The 11,106-nt window shown below is 41.1% G+C and overlaps 1 long non-coding RNA gene across 1 annotated transcript; it reads right to left on the bottom strand.

The window, feature by feature from the left end:
* Window positions 1-3,572: 3,572 nt before the first annotated feature.
* Window positions 3,573-10,386, bottom strand: LOC134471041 (uncharacterized). Its single transcript, XR_010040380.1, has 2 exons — window positions 4,281-10,386; window positions 3,573-3,833 (listed from the first exon to the last, which is right to left on the bottom strand). It is a non-coding gene; the product is annotated as an uncharacterized LOC134471041 (long non-coding RNA).
* Between the last annotated feature and the right edge of the window lie 720 nt (window positions 10,387-11,106).

Genomic DNA, 11,106 nt, shown 5'->3' with positions numbered 1-11,106 from the left:
AAATGGTCTTGAAAGGTTACTGTTTTAAGTTACTTCAGGACGGGGGCAGCCATGACAGTGCAACTGAAGATACAAAAGAAGATTCTAGAACTGCTCCAGAAAGTGGCCTGGACGATGGGGTCAGTGTGTTTGAAACAAGGTGTATGAAACAAGGGTATGTCTTTCACTATAATTTTTGACAAGAGGTTCTCTTCTTGGCCTATAATTAGGCCATAAATAGGTGAAGCTGCCATCTGGCTAAGACTAAGTGAAGCAATAACCCAGCCAAAAAAAAACATGTTTGTCTGATTAGTCTTTTGGCAATAAGGCCATATTGACTGTCGCAATAGAAAACCCTACACTGCTGAGAAACAGGAAGATAATCCTAATAGATCTCCATCTGCTCTTACAGTGCTCTTGAGTTTCTGTAATACCCATTCTCCGCTTCCCACTGTGTGGTTGCCTAAGTGCTGCTAGTTAGTGTTCAGCCCAGACCACTGGGTCGCCATTGTCATAGCTCTACAACTCCTGACACCTACTCTGCCCTCTCCCTAGCAGCCTGAAGCTTTTTACTATAATTTTTAACTTAAGTATTCACTGTAATTTTTATCACATTGCACAGATAGGAGCAGTACCTTTTTACCTTTGGTAAAAACATATTAATCTGACACAGAGGCCCCGGCTTTGCCTGTGTAAGGTCTTAGGACCCAGCACTCAAATGAAATATATTTCTCCTATTTGAATCACTCAGATATATTGGACTCATTTTCAAGTAAGGAAGTAATGATTGCATTTTCCCATTTTTTTCCCCAAAACTGATTACATTTATTTTCTTTTTCTGTGTTTGACTTAATATGCTTGTAGTCAGAGCATTGGCTGGGTTTCCAGTCTTGTGGCTTACCTAGAGAAGAACAGGTTTGCATACTCACTGGATATGCATACTCACTGGGTTGGAGAGAAAATGCCTGTATTCTACTCCATGGCCCCTTCATGATGCTGGTTGGAATGGTGTCAGGAACCCTACCACCTCTTTAAAATTCATGCACCTGTTACTCGGGTTGTGGCTGCATACCTCTACTCCCAGCACTGCAGAGGTTGAAGCAAGATAGGCGTGAGTTCAAGGCCACCTTGAGTTACACAGAAAGACCTTGTCTCACGAAACAACAAAACGACATGCACCTGTTGGAAGTCAGACCAACAGTATGCTTGTCCTGTAGGACTCCAAACTTGGAACTGTAATTACAATTAAAATCTCTTCATGTTCCTCATAGTCTAGAAGTAAGCTAACAGATACACATACTCAAGGGTGTATCTCAGGAGGTAGAAATCTTGGGGTCCTTAGAGTCTGCGGAACACCAGTTTAACCCCGCTGGGTGAAGTTGAGGTCTTCTTTCATTGATGGCCTGAGTTAACTAGAGAAACATGAAGCAAAGCTCTGAGGTATAGAGAAGCTACATCTGATGTGCCAGTGAGCAGAGGGAATTTTGCCACCACTGCCATTGTAAAGCCTTAGCTAGGCATGTTGGCGCAGGCCTATGATCCCAGCACCCAGGAGGCTGAGGTAAAAGGACTGATGCATATTTGAGGCCAACTTGTATTACATTGTCCCTGTCTCAAGCCAAAAATAAAGGCTTCAATGGCAGCGTCTCGGGGAGTAATGACAAATTTGAGCTAGGGTTTAATGTGGGCAGGTGTAGAGGGAGTGGATCAACATTGACCAGACATCCTAGAAAGTGTCTGAGACGGACATGGGAAAGAAGCTGAGGAGCTTTGTCATTTGCTGACAGTGCTCCCATGGCAAGCTTTTGAGCTTCACTATGCGTGTTAGGAGGCCACCCAGGCTTCTGGATCTCCTATTGGGCCCCATGTCCTGAGGCATGGTACGGCTGGGCACCACAGATGCCTCTGCAGTCTACCCTGCAGAACTGGGTGCAGCAGAAACAGGTCTTTCTTTGCATTGCACCCCTTTTTACTCCCCTATACCCAGCAGTTTAAAATAGGCACGGTTATATGCTCAATTGAAAATACGGAGACTTGAGAGGAAAGATGGGAAGAAGGCAAGTGATTATAACAGGAAGGGCGGAAATGATGAAAATAAGTTTTGTCATGAGTATGACAAAACTATTCTGTAGGGTTTTTATGTCAAACCTTAAGATGTTCACCTTTGAAGATGCAGCATTTCAAAGATGTTACTAGACTTCCAGACTATCCTGGATTTTTATTTTTTCTTTTTTTTTTTTTTGGTACCATGGATCAAACACAACCTCCTGCTTGCCAGGCAGGTTCTTATGCTGCTGAGCTAAATCCCCAGCCCAACAGTACTATTCTGTATAATCCATATGCACTAATAAAAATAACACTTAATGGGGCTGGAGATTTATAGCTCAGCGGCATAAGTGCCTGCCTTGCAAGCAGGCAGTTGTGAGTTTGATCCTTGGTACCGACAAAAATGAAAAAGACAAAACAAAACCAAAAAAAAAAAAAAAAAAACCACTTAAGGGACAAGGTGGGCCCAAGATGTCCCTATGCTCCCAAGTGGTGCAATATAATTGTGTACAATAAATTCTGGAGCTAAGCTCAGTATTGCACATCTGCAATCCCAGCACTTGCAGGGCTGAGGCAGATGGATCTCTGGGAGTTCACAACCAGCCTATAATACACCACCCGGACTACACAGTGAACCCTGTCACAAAAAGCAAAAAACAAAACAACTCCCCAAGCAAACTAACTCTCAAGCTGTGTTCAAATTGTGTCTCCACAAGACTCAAAGCAAAACAAAAACAAATGAAAACCCCCAGCAGCATTCAGAGAAACAAAAACTGTCTGTTTCTTCATCTGTCAATGATCATAAATGAATCTATCTAAAGTCCTTAGGAAATCCAGACCTTGTATTCAAGAACAGGGATTGAAGGTAAATTAGCGAGTCAAGGTTAATGAACTGATAACCAACAGTGCACATTTTGGCTACCCATGATCCATATGTACCCATTGCAAGAGGATTTCAATTCCCTTTCATTAACTATTTCTACTCAACATGGTTCAAGAGGTTCCTGTCCTAAGTAAGCTAGTGCAGTTTCCTTCCACAGACTATATTCATTTCTTTTCAAATGTCATGATATTGTCTACAGTATTACTAAGTTAAATTGTGAGTCTAACTGCCATTAACTTGTATACAGAATAAATATGGGAAGAAGTGTATAATTAGTTAATATAAAAACATAAGCAACTGCAGTTGTTTACCTGATGGCGTGTCCCAGACCTTCATTCCCAAACGGTCACAGGGCATTCATGCCATCATGCCCTGCCACTTTCAGTTGTAATTTAGACATTTGCTGCATCCAGTGCAGCTCTTCAAATTCTGGAGGGAGGACGGTGGAGTATGAAGATGAGTGAGAAGGCAGAGGGTGGTTGGAGCCGCTCTCCTGATTGGAGAAAAGACTGCCCAACAACTGCAGTGTGCTTACTTAAACAGTCTGTATAAGAAGCTGTTTACAGAGAATTTTAAGGGGAGGGTAAGATATAGAACAAGAAGAACACCTAATTGTTATAACTCGGGCCCCGGTATAAAATCCAAGGAAACAAGAGTCCAAAAGTTTAAGTAGCAAAGGCTTTATTAAGCCAGTCCTGGCAGCACAGTCTCTCCTGGATCGACCCAAAGACTGCACGCCCAAGACTGGGGAAAGGGGTTTTTAAAAGTAAGGGAAAGTGGGGGTAAACCTGCAAGGCCATTAAACCTGTTGACCTGCATCTGGAAACTGTATTGCTGTCCACTTAGCTCTGACAATCTCAGGAGTTCCTGGTGTTTCTCAAATTACTCCCATCCTGCAGACTGACATTATCTCGGAGTGGCACATCTACAGCAATATTTGGAGAAGAAAGTGGAGAGTTAATTATTCCAGGACAACTCATTTTCGCTAGTGGGTGCAAAGGGGTCAAGATTTACAAGAAGCTGAAACTTAAGTTTTACAAAGATCTGATATCTAACTCATTTGATGCATACAGAACAAAAGGAAAGCACCGATTGGGGTTTGAGCCATAGTATTTCCCGGTAATTTCTTTGAAGCTAAACAGTTCTTAAAATTGGGGCAGACTCATTTTATGACAGATCATCACTGGGTCGGGAAGAGGTCACCAGAAACCCAAATTCTTTATGGCCCAGATAGGTGGGTGGGGGGAGGCAATAAGACCCAATACAGAACAGGAAAACAGCGGGTATGTCTATCTGTCTTGCTGGGAAGGGAATCAAGGTCAGGTAAAGGGTTAAACTCATACGCAAATCTCCCTGCACACAAGCAACTTACTTCAAACAAGTGTAAATTAGTGGGCCATCCTAGTTTTCTTTAGCTCTTTAGCGGAGAATAGAGGCGCCTAACCGTGATTAACAATCCTTGTTAGCTTGTTTTAGCACCACTCTTCTTGTTTGTAGAGGGCCGCTCTGGTTAACATATCAATTAGGTGAGATTCTTGCAATTCTTTACAGAGGAGAGTATTGCTCAACATATCAATTAGGTCACAACATATCAGGGAAAAAGGATAAAAAACACATTTAGTAAACCACATTGCAGGTTTGCTATAATACACATATAACGAAGCTATTTTCTTAGAGTACAACACCTTTTAGCCATTAGCCTGTCTTTTGGAGAAATACCTGTTCTGATCTTTTGTCTGTTTTTAGATTTAAAAAGAATTCTTTTGCTATTCAGTGACACAGCTAGCAAAAAGTTAGCCCATGGATATTAACCCATTATCATTTATATGGTACACATTTCACCAATTCCATTCTTTATCTTTTCATTTGTTTGCTTTGCTAAAACATTTTAAATTTATTGTGAGGAGTTGGTACAGGTACATAACACACCTTGATTCTTTTTTTATCCTCAACTCCTCCCATCTCTCAGTGCTCCTTCCAAGTCTTGGCCCCATTTCCATTTTCAAAAGCTCTATTTCCATTTTCTTTTTTTCCATCTCTTTTCCATCCCCTCCATCTTTTGTTGCCCTTCACATCTGAAGATCCCCCTACTTTTTCTTACCCTTTATTTTGCTGTTAATTTATAATTTGGGTTTCTCAGAGAAACTATAGAATATTTAAGCTTATATTTCTGATTTAAATTGATTTAGCTCAAGACACATCCATTTACCTATGAATGATTCACATTTATCCTTGTTTATGGCAGAATAGTACTCCATGGTGTATGAATACCACATTTTCTTTATCCAATCATCTGTTGATGGTATATAGGCCATTTCCAAGACACTTAGCTATTGTTATGTGCGTTGCTTCAAATAAGGGTACTTATATGTCACTTATTTTTGCTTTCGTTGGATATAGTTTGGATGTGAACTCCCAGAAATCATTGCCAAGATAAGTGTCAGGTAGTTTTTATTCTTTTTTCGCTTAGGAGTTTCTTGGTTTCACAGCCTGAGGTTTAAATCTTTAATTATTTACTGTGCATCTTTGTGTGTGCAGTGGTCCAGTTGAATTCTCTTGAATGTGTCTACCAGATTTTGCACTATCATTTGTATGATTTTCCCTATTGTGTATTATTGTTGCTTTTGTTGAGAATTATATGACTACATTCATCAGTTATGAGCCATTCTTCTCATTGTTCTCTGGTGGGTTTTTTTTTTTTGTCCTTGGAATCAAACTGAGGTTCTCATGCTTGCCAGCCAGGTCTGTACCACTGAACTAAATCTCTAGCTATTCCGTTTTGATGCCTATATAATACTCTTTCAGTTATTGTAACCATGTAATATAATTTGAAATATGGAAATGTTCTGTCTCCAGTTTTGTTCTTAAGATTCCTTTGACTTTTCAGAGTTTTTGAGGATGCAATATAAATTTTAGGGTTCTCTCCGTGACCTCCACCATCCTGAGGGGAAAAAATCTACTGGAATCTGTTTTTTTCTTTATACTGGGATTTGAACCCAGGACCTTTACACTAAGCTACGTCCCAACCTTTTTATTTTTTTCTAATTTATTATCCCAGCCTTTTTAAATTATTTATTTTAAAATTTTGAGACAGAGTCTCAGGAGGTTGCTAGGGGTGGACTCATACAATCCTCCCTCCTCAGCTTCCCAGATTATTGGGATTACATGTATGCTACCTGCCACTGGAATCTTGAAAGCACTGACATTAAATATTACAGATTCCGGGGCTGGGGATTTAGCTCAGCGGCATAAGCACCTTCCTTGCAAGTGTGCGGTCGTGAGTTCGATCCCTGGTACAGATAAAAATGAAAAACACAAAAAAAATATTACAGATTCCTCTGGGTACTGTGCACATTGTAGCAGAGTTCTTTTAGTCCACAAACATGGGCTGTCTCTTCACATGTCTTTTTTCATACACCAGTGTTTTATGGTTTCCAGCATATGGGCCTTTCAACCTGCTAATTAAATTTGCTCCTATGTATTTTATTATTTTGATGGTATTTATTGAAAATATAATTATTTTCTTAAATTTTTAGATGTTTATTCATAGTGTATAGAACTACTAATTTTTGTGTGTTGACAAGCACTACAAGATGTATGACTTTGTTTTTGTTCTAGTGAGACTTTTTTTGTAGTCTGGTGTTTTGTATTAAAGATCAGTCCATCTACAAACTATCACTGTAACTTCTTTTCTGATCTGGAAGTTTTTGTCTCTTTTTCCTGTATAATTGCTCTGGGTAGGACTTGTGTAAGTATGTTGAATAGAAATGGGAAGTGTGGAATTTTTTACTTGTTCTTGCTCTCACATGAAATCTTTTGAGCTTCTTTGTATTTGGGATGAAAGTGTGGACTTGTCATGTAAGGTCTTTATTATGTTGAGGTACCTTTTATATCATTTATTTATTGGAAGTCATTATTAGAATAACATCAGACTGCTGAATATTGCTGAATGTTTGCAGTTTTTGCCATATGATTTCCCTCCATTTTGTAAATATGTTGCATCACATTCATTGATACATGTGTTGAAACATCCTTACATCCCATGGATTAATTCCACATGATCAAGGTTTTAATTACTTTTACTTGGAATACACTAAAGTTATCTATCAAAAGAGAGCAACAGATTGCATAAGAAACAAGAATATCTACATATATGTGGCATACAGGATACTTGCTTCATCTTTAAGGGTGCAGCTGAAAGTGAAAGGATGTGAGTGATACTCCTTGTAGTCAGGTATCGTGGTCCGTGCCTATAATTACAGCTGCTTGGGAGGAGGATAAGGCAGGAGGATTTTGATTTCTAGACTCCGTAGTATGACCTGTCTTAAAACAAAGTTTAAAAGGTCTGGGAATGTATAGCTCAGTGGTAGATTGCTTGCCTAGCATGTATGAGGTTGAAGGTTCAATTACTAGTACCACAAAAGAAAACAAAAAGACAAAAAAAAAATATGTGCAACAATGTGGTTGAACTTTACAAATATAATTTTGAGTGACAAAGCCAGACAAAAAAGAAAGCCTGCCCCACTCAGACTGGGGCACTCAGACCTCAGCAGATAATACATATTTGCTTATTATCTATTGCTGCCTCATAACTTATGACAAGGTTGGTGGGTTAAAGCCACACACATGTATCCTCCACTTTCTTTGGGTAAACAGTCCAGTCATGGCTCAAGAATGTTCTTTGTTTGCGATTCTGTGCAGCTGCAATCAAGACATTGGTTGAGTTGTTTTCTCATCTGTTTTGACAAAGTGTCTACATTGGTCAGTTTTCCCACCAATGGAACAAAATACCTGACACCCATTACTTAAGGGAGAAGAACCGGGTTACTTAGGCTCATGGTTTCAGAGGTTTTAGTCCCTGGTCATCTAACTCCAAGTTGAAAAAATATTTAGGTGGAAGGGTGTGATGGAGGAAATCTGTCCACTTCATTACTTTATAGTAGCCATAAGCAAATAAGAAAAGAGCAAGAGAGGAAGAGGATGGGGATAAGTACACACCCAGGTCATGTCCCAGTGATCCAGCTCCAACCAGGCCTTACCTCCTAACGGCATATTCCGCAATAAATGCAAATGGATTTATTCATTGTTGAGTATAAATGTGATCTAATCACCTCCCAGAAGCCCTACCTCTAAACAGAGGACACTTTTAGGAGACATTTCAGATCTAAAATGGAACAGTATCCTTGTCCATTTTTTACAGCCACATAAAGTGCCTGAGGTTGGACATCTTGATATCTTACAAATAACTGAAAGTTTTTTTGGTTTGTTTGTTTTGGTGATACTGGTTGTTTAAACCCCAGGCCTTCAAAGTGAGCTACATTCCCAGTGCATTTTACATTTTTTACTTTGAATCAAGGTCTTTTTAAATTGTGCAGGCTGGGTTTATGCTTGTAACTTACCCTGCTCAACCTCTCCTAGTGCTGGGATTATAGACATAAACCACCATTCACCATTCCTATAAAGAGGTTTATTTAGCCTAAGTTTTAGAAGGTAAAAATCCAAGATCATATGGCCCTGTCTGGCCTCTTAAATCCCCTTGACTGGGTCTTGATGTGACAGAGAAAGAGGGACATAGCTCTATGCAGAAGGGATAAAACTCGTGAAGTGCCTTTGCTCACATGAAACATTTTTTAAATTGAGACAGGGTCTCTCCATGCAATTCAGACTAGTTTTGAACTCAATATGCAGCTCAAGTTGGCCTTCAATTTGTGGTGATCCCTCTGCCTGAGCCTCCCACATGTTGAGATTGTAGGTGTGTGCCACCATGACTGGTGGATGAAACTAACTCTAAGAGCCAATCATTAGTCCCTTGTCTCTTCTGAGGGCTGCACCACAATGATCTAATTACTTTGAACTAAGCCCCAGTTCCATTGCTTAAAGTAGGACTAAGCCTCCAGCACATGAACCTTTCAGGGACAAAACATGCAGACCATAGCATTGGAACCCAAGGTACATGCACATCTCACACTGCAAAATGTTTTCATTCCCTTGCCAATAGCCCCAAAGTCATTTTAATCTAGTAGTTTCCAGAATGTTCTAGAGTCAATAGTTATCACTAGCCCTCTATTAGAAATGCACATTCAGGGCTGGGGATGTAGCTCAGTGGTATATGCTTGCTAAGCATCCATGAGACCTTGCGGTTGAGCCAGCAACACACAAAAATACACATAATCCCAGAAGCAGATGCCTAACACCTGGGGATTTAGCTCAGCAGCTCAAGCTCTTACCTCGTAAGACGAGGTCATGAGTTTGATCCTTGGTACCAAAAAATCCAAAAAACAAAAACAAAAACCCCAAAAGTAAATGGCTATTAAATTTTTTAAAATGTGCATTCTGAGACTTTGCCTTTGACATATTAAGGCTGAATATCTCCTATTGGGTCCTTCATTGTTAAAACAGGACCCAATAGGAGATATTAGCCTGGAATCTCACAGGCTCTTTCTTGACCCTCTATTCCAGAAATGGGGGGTAGGGGTGGGGTGGCATGGCAATTTTCACCTATATTCAATTGCATTCTTTTAGCCAATTAAGGGAACATCTGGTTCAGTATAGCCAGCTCTGCATATGTCACTGAATAGGGTTGAAGTAAAGGTCAGGAAAAGATGGAGGCAAGGGGCCTTATTTCTCAGGGAAATGTGGCTTGGTGATCTCCCACAGTTGACAGTTTTTTTTCAATACCAAGTGGTATTACAGTAAGTGTCCATCTTTCTAAAGAGAAAAATTAAGACTCACTATCACAAATCATTTGGCAAAACATTCTGTGATGCTGGACAATATAAATGTTTATATTTGGCCTGTAGGCCCAGCTACAGGGATAGAGACTTTTTAATGTGAGGCAGGAAATCCAGAAATTATTGAAAAATACAAACTCCTTTGGACAACAATTTAAGCATTCTGTATAGCTAACAATGAAAAATGAACAAAAATAAGGATACATATCATACATTTGATAATGCACATAATTCTTGATAAAAATTCATAAATCAATGTTTAAAATAACTTTAATAAGTGCATGACGATCAGCCACTAAAAACTACAGCGAAAGGGCTTACCAGAGAAATGTCAAAATCATTCCAGCATAAGTGCACAATGTCTAGCGTCATGTTATTTAAGAATGGAGAATGGAGTCAGACTGGTGGTGGTGCAGGCTTGAAATCCCAGCTCATAGGGAGGCTGGGCCAAGAATTCCAGTTCCAGCCAACCACAGGCAACTTAGCAAGGACCCTGTCTCAAAAAGAAAAAGAAAAAAATGCAGGGGGTGGAAGGTGGGAGACAAAGACACAGCGCAGTAGCACACACCCTCTAGGCCAACGGGTCTCAGACCCAAGCTGCGGAGCCCAGACCCTCAACTGGAGAGAGCGAGCGGAAGTGACGTCACATCGGCGCCGTCTCTTCCGGTTTGGCGGCTGCTTGTCAAATTCCTTCCTCCTCAGTGGTCGCTGCGCTGGTCTCCGCCCTGGTGAGGCCAGGTAGGGGTCCGGCCGGCGACTGGGGCGGGCGGTGAGCGTCCGAGAGTGTCCGCAGCAGCCGCGCAACCCCGCGGCGGAGGCCAGGTGGCTCCCCTCGCATCCTTTTGCGCTGCCGGGTGCCGGGCCGCTGGGCCTGTGGCTGTGGAGATCCCACCAGCCGTCTCGGGGTTCGTCACGAGGGCGCTTCACGGGGTTTTGCAGCCGGCGACTGCCTTTGTAGAAGCCTCCAGAGCAGTCTCTGTGGATTTTTTTTCCCCCCAGAAGGCAAAGAATTTCAGGCTGCCAGTGTCCCTTCGCGGAGCCACGCTGCGGGCTTCTAGTGACCAGTGAACTGCGAGGGCGACGCGTGTCTGGTCCGGCTTTGTCTCTTCACGCCGTGTGTTTATGTCAGACACATTGCATTCAGGCAGAAAGTTACTTTTCATAGGTGTCTAGGTTGAGCCTCTTTTCGTCTGTAAGTATAAATGCGTGTAGACTGCAAGTCATTTTACTAGAGGAAAACAGTATTGTACTTTCCCGTTCTCTTCATCTGAAGTACCTAGGCTATACTTTCCCACAGGGCTTCCAAACAGGGATCTGTGGGAAGAAAAGATGAGATTTTGTTGCATTATAATACTTTAATTTGTCATTTCTCTTCAGGAAACCCTCCCCTCCTTTTTTGAGCCATTGAAAGAATGTTAGTTTTGAAAATCACTGACATGCTTATTGAGCATGCTTGGTAACGCATCT

Source organism: Cavia porcellus, unplaced genomic scaffold (assembly GCF_034190915.1).
Source record: "Cavia porcellus strain 051 isolate PalLab524CR breed Dunkin Hartley unplaced genomic scaffold, mCavPor4.1 scaffold_17, whole genome shotgun sequence".
Taxonomy (NCBI): domain Eukaryota; kingdom Metazoa; phylum Chordata; class Mammalia; order Rodentia; family Caviidae; genus Cavia; species Cavia porcellus.
This window is presented reverse-complemented; position numbering and strand designations above follow the sequence as displayed.